The 15,967-nt window shown below is 40.7% G+C and overlaps 1 long non-coding RNA gene across 1 annotated transcript; it reads left to right on the forward strand.

Moving 5' to 3' along the window:
- Nucleotides 1-5,113: 5,113 nt before the first annotated feature.
- LOC138743885 (uncharacterized) lies at nt 5,114-7,044 on the forward strand. The gene is made up of 2 exons (XR_011345092.1): nt 5,114-5,191; nt 6,847-7,044. It is a non-coding gene; the product is annotated as an uncharacterized lncRNA (long non-coding RNA).
- The last annotated feature ends 8,923 nt before the right edge of the window (nt 7,045-15,967 follow it).

Consider the following 15,967-nt stretch of genomic DNA (forward strand, 5'->3'; position numbering starts at 1 on the left):
ACTGGCCTGTTTCTGGACTGTAAGTGGTTATATTTTTTCAAAGGCGGTTAAGTGGGTCTGGGTGTCAGAAGATGTCCGGAATGCAATAATTGAACCAATTTGGCTTATTTCTGTGATGTAAGTGGTTACATGGTTATATTTGGCCAAATACGGTTCAGTGGGACAAGGTGGCAGATGCTGTTCAGAATGGACTAGTAGGACCAAACTGACCTGTATCTGTGCTTTAAATGGTTATATTTCGCCAAAAACGTGTCAGTGGAAGTGAGTGGGAGAAAAAGTTTGGCATGGACTAGTATGCCCAAATTGGCCTGTTTCTGTGATATCAGTGGTTACATGGTTATATTTGACCAAATATGGGTCAGTGGGACAGGGTGGAAAAGATGTCCGAAATGCAATAATAGGACCAAATTGGCCTGTTTCTGTGATGTAAGTTATTACATGGTTATATTTGACCAAATCCGGATCAGTGGGACAAGGTGGCAGAAAATGTTCAGAACAGAATTTTGGGCCAAACTGCCTGTTTCTGGACTGTAAGTGGTTACATGGTTATATTTGACCAAATCCGGATCAGTGGGACAAGGTGGCAGAAAATGTTCAGAACAGAATTTTGGGCCAAACTGCCTGTTTCTGGACTGTAAGTGGTTACATGGTTATATTTGACCAAATCCGGATCAGTGGGACAAGGTGGCAGAAAATGTTCAGAACAGAATTTTGGGCCAAACTGCCTGTTTCTGGACTGTAAGTGGTTACATGGTTATATTTGGCCAAATGCGGGTCAATGGGACAAGGTGGCATAAGATGTTCACAACGGAGTTGTCGGGCAAAACTGGCCTGTTTCTGGACTGTAAGTGGTTATATTTTTTCAAAGGCGGTTCAGTGGGTCTGGGTGTCAGAAGATGTCCGGAATGCAATAATTGGACCAATTTGGCTTATTTCTGTGATGTAAGTGGTTACATCGTTATATTTGGCCAAATACGGTTCAGTGGGACAAGGTGGCAGAAGCTGTTCAGAATGGACAAGTAGGACCAAACTGGTCTGTTTTTGTGATTTAAATGGTTATATTTCGCCAAATACGAGTCAGTGGAACTGAGTGGGTGAAAAAGTTTGGCATGGACTAGTATGCCCAAATTGGCCTGTTTCTGTGATATAAGTGGTTACATGGTTATATCTGGACAAATATGGGTTAGTGGGACAGGGTGGCATAAGGTGTCCGAAAAGCCATAATAGGACCAAATTGGCCTGTTTCTGTGATGTAAGTGGTTGCATGGTTATATTTGACCAAATCCGGATCAGTGGGACAAGGTGGCAAAAAATGTTCAGAACAGAATTTTGGGCCAAACTGCCTGTTTCTGGACTGTAAGTGGTTACATGGTTATATTTGACCAAATATGGGTCAGTGGGACTGGGTGGCATAACTTGTCCGAAACGCAATAATAGGACCAAATTGGCCTTTTTCAGTGATATAAGTGGTTACATGGTTATATTTGTCCAAATACGGGTCTGAAGGACAAGGTGGCAGAAGCTGTTCAGAATGGACTAGTAGGACCAATCTGTCCTGTATCTGTGCTTTAAATGGATATATTTCGCCAAAAACGAGTCAGTGGAGCTGAGTGGGTGAAAAGTTTGGCATGGACTAGTATGCCAAAATTGGCCTGTTTCTGTGATATAAGTGGTTACATGGTTATATCTGGCCAAATATGGGTCAGTGGGACAGGGTGGCATAAGATGTCCGAAAAGCAATAATAGGACCAAATTGGCCTGTTTCTGTGATGTAAGTGGTTACATGGTTATATTTGACCAAATCCGGATCAGTGGGACAAGGTGGCAGAAAATGTTCAGAACAGAATTTTGGGCCAAACTGCCTGTTTCTGTGATGTAAGTGGTTACATGGTTATATTTGTCCAAATCCGGATCAGTGGGACAATGTGGCAGAAAATGTTCAGAACAGAATTTTGGGCCAAACTGCCTGTTTCTGGACTGTAAGTGGTTACATGGTTATATTTGACCAAATCCGGATCAGTGGGACAAGGTGGCAGAAAATGTTCAGAACAGAATTTTGGGCCAAACTGCCTGTTTCTCGACTGTAAGTCGTTACATGGTTATATTTGACCAAATATGGGTCAGTGGGACATGGTGGAAAAGATGTCCGAAATGCAACAATAGGACCAAATTGGCCTGTTTCTGTGATGTAAGTGGTTACATGGTTATATCTGGCCAAATATGGGTCAGTGGGACAGGGTGGCATAAGATGTCCGAAATGCAGTAATAGGCCCATATTGGCCTGTTTTGGTGATGTAAGTGGTTACATGGTTATATTTGACCAAATCCGGATCAGTGGGACAAGGTGGCAGAAAATGTTCAGAACAGAATTTTGGGCCAAACTGCCTGTTTCTGGACTGTAAGTGGTTACATGGTTATATTTGACCAACTCCGGATCAGTGGGACAAGGTGGCAGAAAATGTTCAGAACAGAATTTTGGGCCAAACTGCCTGTTTCTGGACTGTAAGTGGTTACATGGTTATATTTGGCCAAATGCGGGTCAATGGGACAAGGTGGCATAAGATGTTCACAACGGAGTTGTCGGGCAAAACTGGCCTGTTTCTGGAGTGTAAGTGGTTATATTTTTTCAAAGGCGGTTCAGTGGGTCTGGGTGTCAGAAGATGTCCGGAATGCAATAATTGAACCAATTTGGCTTATTTCTGTGATGTAAGTGGTTACATGGTTATATTTGGCCAAATACGGTTCAGTGGGACAAGGTGGCAGAAGCTGTTTAGAATGGACTAGTAGGACCAAACTGACCTGTATCTGTGCTTTAAATGGTTATATTTCGCCAAAAACGTGTCAGTGGAAGTGAGTTAGAAAAAGTTTGGCATGGACTAGTATGCCCAAATTGGCCTGTTTCTGTGATATAAGTGGTTACATGGTTATATCTGGCCAAATATGGGTCAGTGGGACAGGGTGGCATAAGATGTCCGAAACGCAATAATAGGACCAAATTGGCCTTTTTCAGTGATATAAGTGGTTACATGGTTATATTTGTCCAAATACGGGTCTGAAGGACAAGGTGGCAGAAGCTGTTCAGAATGGACTAGTAGGACCAACCTGACCTGTATCTGTGCTTTAAATGGATATATTTCGCCAAAAACGAGTCAGTGGAGCTGAGTGGGTGAAAGGTTTGGCATGGACTAGTATGCCAAAATTGGCCTGTTTCTGTGATATAAGTGCTTACATGGTTATATCTGGCCAAATATGGGTAAGTGGGACAGGGTGGCATAAGATGTCCGAAACGCAATAATAGGACCAAATTGGCCTGTTTCTGTGATATAAGTGGTTACATGGTTATATTTGACCAAATCCGGATCAGTGGGACAAGGTGGCAGAAAATGTTCAGAACAGAATTTTGGGCCAAACTGCCTGTTTCTGGACTGTAAGTGGTTACATGGTTATATTTGACCAAATCCGGATCAGTGGGACAAGGTGGCAGAAAATGTTCAGAACAGAATTTTGGGCCAAACTGCCTGTTTCTCGAATGTAAGTCGTTACATGGTTATATTTGACCAAATATGGGTCAGTGGGACTGGGTGGAAAAAGATGTCCGAAACACAATAATAGGACCAAATTGGCCTGTTTCTGTGATGTAAGTGGTTACATGGTTATATTTGACTAAATCCGGATCAGAGGGACAAGGTGGCAGAAAATGTTCAGAATAGAATTTTGGGCCAAACTGCCTGTTTCTGGACTGTAAGTGGTTACATGGTTATATTTGTCCAAATCCGGATCAGTGGGACAATGTGGCAGAAAATGTTCAGAACAGAATTTTGGGCCAAACTGCCTGTTTCTGGACTGTAAGTGGTTACATGGTTATATTTGTCCAAATACGGGTCTGTAGGACAAGGTGGCAGAAGCTGTTCAGAATGGACTATTAGGACCAAACTGACCTGTATCTGTGCTTTAAATGGTTATATTTCGCCAAAAACGATTCAGCGGAGCTGAGTGGGAGAAATGTTTGCCATGGACTAGTATGCCAAAATTGGCCTGTTTCTGTGATATAAGTGCTTACATGGTTATATCTGGCCAAATATGGGTAAGTGGGACAGGGTGGCATAAGATGTCTGAAAAGCAATATTAGGACCAAATTGGCCTGTTTCTGTGATGTAAGTGGTTACATGGTTATATTTGACCAAATCCGGATCAGTGGGACAAGGTGGCAGAAAATGTTCAGAACAGAATTTTGGGCCAAACTGCCTGTTTCTGGACTGTAAGTGGTTACATGGTTATATTTGACCAAATCCGGATCAGTGGGACAAGGTGGCAGAAAATGTTCAGAACAGAATTTTGGGCCAAACTGCCTGTTTCTCGAATGTAAGTCGTTACATGGTTATATTTGACCATATATGGGTCAGTGGGACTGGGTGGCATAACTTGTCCGAAACGCAATAATAGAACCAAATTGGCCTTTTTCAGTGATATAAGTGGTTACATGGTTATATTTGTCCAAAAACGGGTCTGACGACAAGGTGGCAGAAGCTGTTCAGAATGGACTAGTAGGACCAAACTGACCTGTATCTGTGCTTTAAATCGTTATGTTTCGTCAAATACGAGTCAGTGGAACTGAGTGGGAGAAAAAGTTTGGCATGGACTAGTATGCCCAAATTGGCCTGTTTCTGTGATATAAGTGATTACATGCTTATATCTGGCCAAATATGGGTCTGAAGGACAAGGTGGCAGAAGCTGTTCAGAATGGACTAGTAGGACCAAACTGACCTGTATCTGTGCTTTAAGTGGTTATATTTCGCCAAAAACGAGTCAGTATAACTGAATGGGAGAAAAGTTTGGCATGAACTAGTATGCCCAAATTGGCCTGTTTCTGTGATATAAGTGGTTACATGGTTATATCTGGCCAAATATGGGTCAGTGGGACAGGGTGGCATAAGATGTCCGAAACGCAATAATAAGACCAAATTGGCCTGTTTCTGTGATATCAGTGGTTACATGGTTATATTTGGCCAAATGCAGGTCAGTGGGACTGGATGGCAGAGGGTGACAGAAATGCAATAATGGGACCAAATTTGCCTCTTTCTCTGATGTAAGTGGTTACATGGTTATATTTGACCAAATGTGGGTCAGTGGGACAAGGTGGCAGAACATGTTCAGAACGGAGTAGTCGGGCACAACTGGCCCGTTTCTGTCTGTAAGTGGTTACATGGCTATATTTTTCCAAATGCGGGTCAGTGGGTCTGGGTGTCAGTAGATGTCCGGAATGCAATAATTGGACCAATTTGACCTGTTTCTGGACTGTAAGTTGTTACATGGTTATATTTGACCAAATATGGGTCAGTAGGAGTGGGTGGCATAAGATGTCCGAAACGCAATAATAGGACAAAATTGGCCTGTTTCTGTGATGTAAGTGGTTACATGGTTGTATTTGGCCAAATGCAGGTCAGTGGGACAAGGTGGCGGATGCCGTTCAGATGGACTAATAGGACCAAACTGGCCTGTTTCTGTGCTTTAAATGATTATATTGTGCCAAATATGAATCAGTGTAACTGTGTGGGATAAAAAGTTTGGCATGGTCTCGTTGGGTCAAACTGGCCTGGTTTGTGCTCTAAATTGTTATGTAGTTTATGTCGCAAAATTTTCACCTCTGGATTGGTACCAATTCGCTATTTCATTTTAACTTCATTGAATTCATGTGCACGTTCATACTGTAAAGCATTGTCGTGTGTAAAAGACGAAAGGCTGCAGACACTCTGCTTGAAATAAGAACAAGATGGTCTCCAGATTTATCATCATCCATTTCTCACTGTCACCAGGTTCTGTTTCACCACCACTCCTAAGTCTTATTCCTGATGTGTGCACTTAATTTTGTTTTCAGAGGTGTCTAATGAAGCTCTGAGAGTTGAGGCATCTCAGGTTTCTTTGCATCCTTGTTAATTCGATTTCTAATCTTAACCAAATACTCCAGGTTTGCTCGGAGCAGTCTCAACTGGAGCATTATTTATTGGCAGCCCATAAAATGTTAATTCATTCCAAAAGTATTTATTTTATCTTTTTCCTTGTTATTATCTTCAGTGGAGTTCGAGCAATCACCTCTTGTCAGGTCCATCAACAACACTCTCCTACAGATGGTCAAAATCTCTCTATATTTTGGCATTATTACCTGAACTTCATAGAGAAAGCTCTGCAAATCATGTAGTCTAATCCTTTAGGTGCACTGGTAACCTGTTTAGCTTTCAAAATGTACACATGACTTTTATCAAATGCATTTTTTACAACCAAAGGTCTGTATTTTTTTCAGTAAAAGGCAGATTCTAAACACAGCCAGCAATTTGAACCCAAGCCTGACTGCCACCTTATTTCCAATCCCATGTCACTGATAACTTTCTATTTATTAAGGACAATGTTTTTTCTTCACTTCCCTTATGTTTGGCAAGTCTGCCTGTTTCCTTTCAAATGTCATCATCAAAGCTATACAAATCTCCTGAACTTTATCTCACAAAGCAATATTGATGTGGTTTCTTAAAAAAAATGCCTGTTCCCACTGATCTGAAGAAAACTTTGCAGGCATGTAAATCGAGGGAGGTGCTCCATGTAATCTGTTTCAATTAAACTTTATAGGACGACTGATATTGTAGAGAAGGTACAGAGAAAAGTGAAGAAGAACGTGCTCCAGATACAATGTTTGTGATAGTTGCTAGACACATCCAATGGAAGGATAATGTTTTAAAGTGACCTGGCAGCAAATTAAAATAGTTACCCCAGTTGGGTTTAAAGTAAGCAATTGTTTAATTCTGTGAAAACAAGACACTTTTTCCACTTTTGCCTAATTTGACTTTTTCTCTCTAGTGTTTCCCCATTGAAAGCGAGAATCATAAGGCCCCATGAATCAAAAACAGAACTTTTCTGATGAAACACCAGTAACCTGAAATATTAACTGTGTTCTACCAGCTGCATTTCCAACATGTTCTGTTCTTCTTATTGAGATATCCCACCACTGTAAATTTTGCTTTCTATTCATGTTAATAAACTTTGAGTTGATTTTCATGGATTTGTGTTTGTCTGCTTTTCTTTTCACGATATGATAGAAAGGAATTAAGAACGAGAAGCAGGAATAGGCTATGTGACCCTCTCAAATCTGTTCAGCCATTTATTATGATTTATCCTTTCTTATAAATGCACACGAACCCCATGTATTCTATTTCTCTTGGTATCCATATTTTATCGTTATCAGCCATTAATGGCTGGCTATTCACGGCACTTAAGATTGAGTTAGTGAAAGATCTGCAATCTTCTTCTGCATCTCAACCAAAACAATCGACCTCTTTTTCCAATTCTATGACCTCTGTAGCTTTGAATCCTAAATCCTGTAAAACTCTGCTTACAATAATAGTTAGTGGAGCCAAAAAACAAGATTAGGACAACACAGAAGCTGCAGATGCAGGAATCTATGAGCCAACAATGAGAAGATGGAGGGGTTCAGTGGGTCAAGCAGCATCCATGGACTGAAATGATCTGGTTGGGATGCTTTAGTGAGACTCCGCCTCAAAGCGTTGGCCAACCACTTCTCTCCAAGGATGGGCCCCGTCATGTTGAGTCCCTCCAGCCTCTCAGTGTTTGTTCTGAGAAACAAGACTGCTTCCTTGGTTCCCTGGCACAAGGGACTCCATGCACTTATTGATTGTATTATATCCATATAAATATGATTGCATCACTACATCCTCTAAATGAATTTCAAAATTTTAAATAAATATATCACACACTGAAGAAATGAAAGCATGTAAACATATTTACAATGATATGCAGACCTTACACATTCAGACTGTTCCCGGCTTCCTTGGTTGGCTTGACATCTTTTACTGTGTGGACTCGTAGAACTGAGGAATGAAACCTGTTGATTTCACTTTTCTATTTTGTGCCTTTTGAAATACAGTAATTCCATTTTAAAGTCAGGAAATAAACTGATCATCCTATTGATGGTGTTCCACAGGCATGTCCTTTGCCGTAGCCACAGCACATTGGAGTGGGGGCCTCAGAGAAATTTTTATTTTTATTTTTATGCGGTCACTAGGAGAGAAGTACGAAAGAAACCAACTAAACTTGACTGCTCCACAGGGAAGGGGGCCCATCAGCTTTGAGCAGAGTCCTGAGGTGGCCATAGGCAAAAAAAAAGGGTTGGGAATGACTGCTTTAAAAGAAAGACAGAGTGTTGAATGACAATTCGCTGGCAGGCAGAAACGTTATCGTAGCCTTGTGACAGATTTCTCTGGCCTTCCTGAATGCTATTTCCATGGCAATCTCAATCTTGTATTTTTTTGCATTTCGTGGCTGTGAATGGACTTTCGTCGGATGAATAATGATTCTTAAAAGTTTAGAAGAATGAGAGGGGATAACATCAAAGCATGCTTTACAATTGGAGGCAGGGAGCTTGTTTTCCTGTCTCAGGAGTCTAAGACCAGTGACACAATCAGAACGAGATATAGGGCATTTGAGATGGAGGTACAGAATAATTTCTTAACTCAGAGTGAAGTGAACCTTTGGAATTCTCTACCCTCAAGAATTCAAAACAGAGATTGACAGATTTCTGGGCACTAGTGCTGAAGGATAGCATTGAGATGATTGATCCACCATGATAAATAGCAGAGCAGGCTTGAAGGTGCAGATGGCCAATACCTTTTTTTTTATTACAGCACGGAAACAGGCCATTAGGCCCTTCTAGTCCGCACCGAACCAAACACCCCTTTCTAGTCCCACCTCCCTGCACAATGCCCATAACCCTCCATCTTCTTCTCATCCATAGACCTGTCCAACCTTTTCTTAAATAATACAATTGACTCCGCCGCCACTATTTCTCCCGGAAGATCATTCCACACAGCTACCACTCTCTGAGTAAAGAAGTTCCCCCTCATGTTACCTCTAAACCTCTGCCCCTTAATTCTTAACTCATGTCCTCTTGTTTTAATCTTTCCTCCTCTTAACGGAAATAGTCTATCCACATCCATTCTGTCTATCCCTTTCATAATCTTAAATACTTCTATCAAATCCCCTCTCAACCTTCTGCGCTCCAAAGAATAAAGACCCATCTGTCCAATCTCTCCCCATACTCCAGATGCTTAAACCCAGGCAACATTCTGGTAAACCTTCTCTGCACTCTCTCCACTCTGTTTATATCCTTCCTATAATTAGGCAACCAGAACTGCACACAGAACTCCAAATTAGGCCGCACCAACGTCTTATACAATCTCAACATCACCTCCCAACTCCTATATTCCATGCAATGATTGATAAAGGCCAGCATACTAAAAGCCTTCTTCACCACCCTATTCACGTGAGTTTCTACCTTCAGGAAACGATGTACCATTATTCCTAAATCTTTCTGCTCTTCTGTATTCATCAGTGCTCTCCCATTTACCACATATGTCCTATTCTGATTCTTCTTACCAAAATGAAGCACCTCACACTTATCAGCATTAAATTCCATCTGCCATTTTTCAGCCCACTTTTCTAAGCAGCCCAAATCCCTCTGCCATCCTTGAAAACCTTCTTCATTATCCACTATTCCACCTATCTTAGTATCGTCTGCATATTTACTAATCCAATTCACCACCCCATCATCTAGATCATTAATGTATATAACGAACAACAATGGGCCCAATACAGATCCATGAGGCACACCACTGGTCACCGGCCTCCAACCTGACAGACAATTATCCACTACCACTCTCTGGCCTCTCCCTTTCAGCCAATGTTCAATCCATTTTACTATCTTAAAATTTATACCTAAAGACTGCACCTTCCTAACTAACCTTTCATGTGGTACCTTATCGAAGGCCTTACTGAAGTCCATATAGACAACATCCACTGCGCTACCCTCATCCACATTCCTAGTCACCTCTTCAAAAAATTCAATCAGATTGGTCAAACATGACCTTCCTCCCACAAATCCATGTTGAGTGCTCCTGATCAGACCCTGTCTATCCAGATGTTTATAAGTACTATCTCTAAGAATTTTCTCCATTAATTTACCTACCACAGACGTCAAACTTACAGGCTGATAGTTGCCAGGCTTCCTCCTTGAACCCTTTTTAAATAACGGAACCACATGCGCAATGCGCCAATCCTCCGGCACTATCCCCATATCTAATGACATTTGGAAAATTACCGCCAGAGCCTCTGCTATTTCCTCCTTCACTTCTCTCAATGTCCTGGGGAAGATCCCGTCTGGTCCCGGAGACTTATCCACCTTTATATTCTTCAAAAGCCTTAAAACTACACCTTTTGTAATCTCTATATTCCCCATATTTACCCAATTTGCTTTTTTTATCCCACATCTCCCAATATCCTTCTCCTTAGTGAATACCGAAGAAAAGAAACTGTTCAATATCTCCCCCATTTCTCTAGGCTCCACACACAGTTTTCCACTCTGATTTTCTAAGGGACCAATTTTGTCTCTAGCTTTCCTCTTACCATTAACATATTTGTAGAACTCTTTTGGATTAGTTTTCACCCTGCTTTCCATAGTTTTCTCGTACCTTCTTTTAGCTTTCCTAATTCCTCTCTTAAGATTCCTCTTACATTCAATGTATCTTTCAAACATCTCCTTAACTCCATGCTTCTTATATCTAATGTACGCCTCCCTTTTTCTTCGAACCAAGTTTCCAATATTCCTTGAAAACCACGGCTCTCTCAAACCTTTTGCCCCTCCTTTTAACCTAACAGGAACATAAAGCTTTTGCACTCTCAAAATCTGATCTTTAAAAGACTTCCATCTCTCTACTACATCCTGCCCATAAAACAAATTGTCCCAATGCACACCCTGCAAGTCCTTTCGCATCTCCTCAAATCTAGCTTTTCCCCAATCAAAAACCTCAATCCTTGGCGCTGATTTCTCTCTTTCCATAATGACATTGAAGCTGATGGCATTATGATCACTGGACCCAAAGTGCTCGCCAACACTAACCTCCGTCACTTGACCCATCCCATTTGCCAACAATAGATCTAACACTGCTCCTTCTCTGGTCGGCACCTCTACATATTGTTGTAAAAAACTATCTTGCACACATTTCACAAACTCTAACCCATCCAGTCCTTTCACAGAATGTGTTTCCCAATCTATATGTGGAAAATTAAAATCTCCCATAATTACAACCCTGTACTTATCACAAATATCTACTATCTCCCTACAGATTTGCTCCTCTAGGTCTCGGTCCCCTCCGGTTGGTCTATAATACACCCCTACAAGTGTAACCTCTCCTTTCCTACTCCTCAGTTCCACCCAAATAGCCTCCGTGGATGTGCCCTCTAATCTATCCTTCCTAGGCACCGCTGTAATATTTTCCCTGACAAGCAATGCAACCCCACCTCCTCTTGCCCCTCCGACTCTATCACACCTAAAACAACGAAACCCAGGGATATTCAGTTGCCAATCACATCCCTCCTGCAACCATGTCTCACTAATCGCTACCACATCATACTTCCAAGTATCAATCCATACCTTCAGCTCATCCACCTTTTTTACAATATTCCTGGCATTAAAATATATGAATTTCAGGGAATTCCCAATTTTTAATCCCTGTTTTCCCTCATCTTTAAGAACAACATTATTTACTTTTCCTGCCAATTGCCCTTCATCTTCTTCCAGAGCATTTCCCTTCTCTATCACCTGCCCATCCATATTCAAATACTTACTACAAACTTTCTTTGTTTGCATTCTAACCTTCTCCTTACTGCTCTGTACTATTTTGTTCCCTCCCCCCAACCATTCTAGTTTAAAGGATCCTGAGTAGCCTTAGCAAATACCTCTGCCAGGATTCTGGTCCCCCTGGGATTTAAGTGTAACCCGTCCTTACTGTACAGGTCACATCTCCCCCAAAAAAGGTCCCAGTTATCCAGAAACTTAAAACCCTGCCCCTTACTCCACCCCTTCAGCCACGTGTTAATCCTCCACCTCATTCTATTTCTATTCACACTGTCACGTGGCACAGGGAGTAATCCAGAGATTACCCCCTTTGCGGTCCTTCTTTTTAACTCCCTACCTAACTGCCTGTACTCACTTTTTAGGACCTCTTCTCTAATTCTCCCTATGTCATTGGTACCTACATGTACCACGACCTCTGGCTCCTGTCCCTCCCACTTTAGGATATCTGGGACACGAGCAGCAACATCTCGGACCCTGGCACCAGGGAGGCAAACCACCATCCGGTTCTCCTTGCTGCGTCCGCAGAATCCCCTATCCGTCCTCTTAACTATGGAGTCTCCTACCACAATTGCCCTCCTCTTCCTTTCCCTCCCTTTCTGAGCTACAGGGGCCGACCTCGTGCCGGAGGCACAGCCACTGTCACTCCCCCAACCTTGATGTCCCCCTCAACAGTGCTCAAAGAGGCGCTCCTATTTCTCTCCAATGTTAACATTGCTGCATTTGTAGATACTCAAATATACCAATTCGATGACAGGAAAAGTAACACTGCAATCCACATTTAACTGAAGTGCGTCCAGATACACACTATAGAGCTTCATAATTGGTCTCATCCAAAACATGCACGAAACAGCACTTGTCCATTGTATTCTACTTCTGAAAATCATGCACCAAATTTGGCGGAGCTGCGTTTGGGAAGCAAAGGATGATCGAGGGAAACATAATTTATCAACTCTAGTTTAATGCAGGGGTTGAATGACTTAAAACAAATTCAAATTGTCTCTCTGCCTTCATTTTATTTCACAATCTTTAAAACGAGAAATCTGAACTCACTTTTTACTTCACTTAAATTCTTGCTCCTATCAGCAAAAATAAACAACTTTTTGAAAATCTCTGCACTTTCAGGACCTTGTATTTTCCAAAACATGAAAATATCATTTGTAATGAATCACAGAAATGTAAATCTCCTACAGCAATCCAGCTGAGTGAGTTGGAATAAACTGCAAAGTCTGTGTGAAAGTCAAAATCTTTGCTTTTTCAAATGTTTGTTTGTTGGTGGATAATGCAATTAAAAAAAAAATTGTTTTAATATCTTTGTCTTGACAAGGAGAATTCTGAAATGATGTGTGCTCCGAGTGAAGCTCTCGGTTGGATGGAGGTATTGTTTAGCAGTGAAGCCTGATGCCTGTGGCCTTCCATTATAAGGCCTGTTATTTTGCACTGCTGGATCTCGAGCCTTTATGCAGCGCACCGCTCCACCTCTAGCCCTCCCTGGAGAGGGATTGGAGTCGCCGCCTTGCCGCCGCTCACAGACAAATTTCCGACGTAAGGCACCTTTACGTTCGGATTTTTTGCTTTATAGAAGGGCCTTATAGAATGAGAGGGAGTTAGCCTCTGAGGAGAGATTGTGTGATCTGGACTGCACTCACTGTAATTGTGAAGTTTGAGAGGGGCTCTTATGGAAATATATAAAATTATGAAAGGCATAGATAACATAGAGGTAGGTGTTTTTTTCTATTAGTGAGGGAGACCTAGAACTAGGGGATATAGCCTCAAGATTCAGGGTAGTAGATTTAGAATGAAGATGAGGAGGAACTGCTTTTCACATTGCCCAATGAAGCAGTGGCAGGTACCTCAGTAAATATACTTAAGACAAGGTAGGATAGATTTTTACTTAGTAGGGGAATTAAGGGCTAGAGCAGGCTCGATGGTAAATGGTAGATGACCTACTCCTGCTCCTATTTCTTAGTTTCTTATGTTCTAATGAATCATCTAGATAGAATCAGTACCATAATTTGGACTAAATACCTGAAGGTCATTTGCTAGTACTCAGCTAAGCATTATTGCCAAATGCCCAAAAGGGAGTCTTTTTACAACACTATGTGGTCCTTCTGGGTAATAGGTGATTCAGTCCACATCTGAAATTCTCTACATCCCTCTGGTTGCTGGAGCTATTTGTCTCTTAAATGGTTTAGCAGTTTTTGCCATCAGCACTCTGTCTAGATCAGTGGTTCTCAAACCCTTTTTCTTCCCACTGAGTGGACCCAATTATTACGGAAATATTTTGCCCATTTCCTTTGGAGTTCTGAAACCGTGCACATAACCAAGTCAATTGGGGACGATTAAAACAGTGGTTTTCAAACTTTTTCTATCCACCCACATCCCACCTTAAGCCATCCCTTCCTAATCACAGAGCACCTATGGCATAGGGATTACTTAAAATGGGATATGAGTGGAAAAAGGTTGTGAACCACTGGTCTAGATACAATATAGATTATGTGTTAACCACTTTCTATGCAACACAAGAACATGCTCAAAGTTAACTTTTACAAGTTAGAACTGGAGGCCACTTTGATTTACTTTTGTGTAGAATTCTCCATGTTCAATTTGCACATCATTAATTTTCTGAATTAAATCGCTAAAGCTGGTACTGTATCAAGCTGAAAGACCTAAGCAGTCGATTTAGACTCGGACTTTCAAAACAGGTCTGTTTTTGTGTCTTATATCATTCACTCCTGGCCTCTGCTCCCTAGATTTGAAAAAGTGGGATCAATGTGCTTTGTTAGAAGATTTAAGGGTAAAATTCAATAAGAAAAAAATGCATTAATGTAGTTGCTTGAAATAAGAAATGCTGGTTGCCAAACACTTTCTGTGCATGGCCCTTTTTGCTCATTGAGTGAGATGTGTAATAACTGTGAAGACTGCAGTGAGTAAATCAAAATCATTATGGTCAGTTTTGACACAATTGCCATGGGAGCACAAGTTTAGAGAACAATTCTATCTTAGGGACATTGTTTATTTCTATAAACAGATGTTTGTACAAATTCAATAAATGCATTTTCAAAACATGATTTATTATTTGTCATTGTGAACTTTTTTAATGAACCACTCTTTGCTTACATGCCACAAGTAAAAGAATTTATTAGATTTACTGTAAAACTTGGATCTAAATGACCATATTTGAGTTCAAATTTTAAAAAAAACCATTTCCAACTTAATTTTTATCCATTCATGGAATTCCAATCCATTAAATTGTTTACATTCATATTGCATCTCAACAGATTTGACCGAAGTCTAAGACATTAAATTGACTGAGGGGTAAAGGGGCAAGTGCATCATTAACTGGAAGGGTTCCGAATGGCATTGATGTGCAGAAGGTATATTAATGTCTCAACTCACATCCAAACAGTTCTTTGAGAGGAGCTGAAGACTCAATATCTTTAGCCTGATGAGATTTCTTCGTATCCAACTTGGATTCTTCACACTGCAACCTAGTTTCCCCTGGTTTCTGGAATGATCTATTATTACAACGTAGATGCCTCTTACTTTAAATCAAGCTGCTAATTCTTTTAGACAAATTTTATGAGCCTTTCTTCCATACAAAGTTCACAATTAACTTTTTCTTTGAATCGAAATATAGATGACACTTTCCTTATTCTAATATATCCTAATTTCAAAGAATCATCTTCCAAAAGCGTGAGCTGCGATATTTCCGAATTTCAATCTCTTTAATCAAATAAATCAAACTCTGTGGCTGCTGCTTTATGTAGTTTTAATCCATTGATAAAATGGATAAACATTTTGCATAGCTTCGCATTAAGTCTTTCATAATGATAAATAGCAAAGCACTTACTGTATGATAGAGATATAAAATGCATATAAAGAAGCTCAAACTTTAAAGAGATACATAATGATATTTAAAGAGACAAAAAACTCAAACATTTCTTGTGCTCACTCCTTCTTCACAGACTGAAGAATAATGAGTAAGTTGTTGGTCTGGGTGGATATTATGACATATTACATCAAAGTCTCTATGGTAATACTATAAACAATAGTTCTCTTAAAGAGACAGGCACAAAATTAACTAAGAGTTAAAAAAACACACAATGTTTTAACCTTTATAGAGGGATTTGGGGGTTCAGGTCCATGCCTCAGTGAAAGAGGCCATGCAAATAGTTTGGGTGATAAAGATGACTGTGGCATTTTACAATTCTTAATTTTTTTTTAGAGATACAGGATGGTATCTTCTGACCCACGAGCCTGTGCTGCCCCAAA

This window comes from Narcine bancroftii, chromosome 10 (genome assembly GCF_036971445.1).
Source record: "Narcine bancroftii isolate sNarBan1 chromosome 10, sNarBan1.hap1, whole genome shotgun sequence".
NCBI lineage: Eukaryota > Metazoa > Chordata > Chondrichthyes > Torpediniformes > Narcinidae > Narcine > Narcine bancroftii.